Source organism: Geospiza fortis, unplaced genomic scaffold (assembly GCF_000277835.1).
Source record: "Geospiza fortis unplaced genomic scaffold, GeoFor_1.0 scaffold157, whole genome shotgun sequence".
Lineage (NCBI taxonomy): Eukaryota > Metazoa > Chordata > Aves > Passeriformes > Thraupidae > Geospiza > Geospiza fortis.
The window spans coordinates 7,776,796-7,778,641 of NW_005054314.1; the positions used below are offsets into that span (position 1 = coordinate 7,776,796).

The 1,846-nt window shown below is 66.6% G+C and overlaps 1 protein-coding gene across 1 annotated transcript in view; it reads left to right on the plus strand.

Moving 5' to 3' along the window:
• Positions 1-1,284: 1,284 nt before the first annotated feature.
• Positions 1,285-1,846, plus strand: part of GJB1 (gap junction protein beta 1) — a 2,865-nt gene continuing 2,303 nt past the window's right edge. Inside the window, exon 1 of the mRNA XM_031056055.1 lies at positions 1,285-1,309. The gene's annotated coding sequence lies outside the window, so the exon portion shown is untranslated. The remainder of the gene's footprint in view (positions 1,310-1,846) is intronic.

The window sequence follows — 1,846 nt, forward strand, 5'->3', positions numbered from 1 at the left end:
CTCCCAGTAATCCCCCTTCCCCCTTCAACTGACTTCCAGTAATCCCCAGTCACCCCTCAACTGGCTCCCAGTGCTCCCCAGCCACCCCTCGACTGGCTCCCAGTAATCCCCAGTCACCCCTATCCTGGTTCCCAGTAATCCCCATTCACCCCTCTCCTGGCTCCCAGCGCCCCTCAGTCACCCCCATCCTGGCTCCCAGTAATCCCCAGTCACCCCTGTCCTGGCTCCCAGGGACCCCTCTCCCCATGTCAGCCTCCCATTGTGCCTCGTCCCACTCAGCTCAGCCCAGCCCAGTGCTCAGCAGTCTGCCCTCCTCTTGATGGTCCCCAGTGACCCCTCCCAGCCCGATCTCTCCAGCCGGGCCCCAGTAGCCCCTTGCTCCCCCACTATGCCCTCCGCTGACCCCCAGAACGCGCCCGGGTTGCGGGACAGGGCGGTGCCGCCGCTATCGCTCCTCGCCGGCGCTGCTGACTCAGGTGTGGCGGTTTATCAGAGACTGAGATTGTGGCCCCGATGGCCCCAGCCAGCCCTGCACCACCGGCCACCGCCGGTATCTCACTGCCCACCGACCCCCGCCCCGCTGCGGGGGCCCCCCTAGCTGCCCCCAGCCGCTGCACAGTGCCACCCTGCCGTCCCCATGCGAGCACACCGCATTGTCACCCTCCTGCAAGGGATGGCGTGCAGGCTCCTGCAGCCCGGCCAGGGGCCCAGGACGAGCGGCAGGGTCGCCGTGTCCCACACGGGGTGCTGGGCGGCGGGACCTTGAAGCGGGCCAACCGAGTTAATCGTTGACCGGCTGTTTGTCTTTTCCCAGCCGGACTTTTACACATTAAAGCTGGGTATTGGTGGCTCCCCAGGGGCCAGCCGGCAGCCTGAAGCACCAGATCAAGGTGCTCCAAGAGCTCGGGGTACCCAGAGTCATCCTCCGGGTGGAGAGCAGGGCTCCGCCACGGTGCATATGCCTGGCTTGCAAGGAATGCAGCCGGGAGGATGCTCACAGCAGGGGAGTGGGGCCGCAGGGACCAGAAACGTCCCCGGGGACCATCCTGGGGGGCTCGCCCTGCCCCGGGATTGCAGTAGCCCGGGGGCTGGCCCCGGGGGATGCTCAGCCGCGGCGGTGGGTGCGGGTGGGTGTGAGCCTGGCTGGACACACCTGCGGTGTTTACTTGGCGAGTCGTGTAAGGAGCAAGGCTGTTTGGGAGGGGGCGGGTGACGTGCCTTCAGGGCCGTATAAAGTCCAGGGGGGTGGTGCGGTGTAGACTGATTGCTGCAATCCCGAAGAGCATTGATTGATTGTCCTGCTGTTGAGGTGAGAAGCTGGCGGGCACAGCAGCGTTCCGGGGGTGGCCGCGTGTCCCCGAGCTGGGGAGCACCAGGGGGGGCCAGAGTGGGGGCCACAGACAGGGCTCGGACCTGGTAGGGGAGAGGAGAGCCGGCAATGCTGGCCCTCATGGCGGGAGTGGGGGCACAAGCGGCGTCCTTACAGCTTTGCTGGACGGTCTTTGGCCGCCGCCGCTTGCGCAGCTCCGGCTGCTCGCACCTTGGGCTAAGGGGAGGAGGTGGCATTTGGGATGGCATTGACTGCCCTGCCAGCCTGCAGGCACCCAGCTGGGAGGGTTTACTGGGTACGCTGCTCCCCACCTGAGGTTGGGGACAAAACCCAAGGGACACGGCACCATCCCTGCAGGGATGGGGCACAGTGTGACGGTGTGGCTGGGACACCAGCCTTGGGGGCACGGGGGCTGTGCGAGCACAGGGATTGTTGTCCCAGCGGCATGTCCGAGCAGTAGGACACCATCGGTGAGTCCCTCTCGGGGGAGGAGCGCAGCCCCAGCGCACAGCAGCG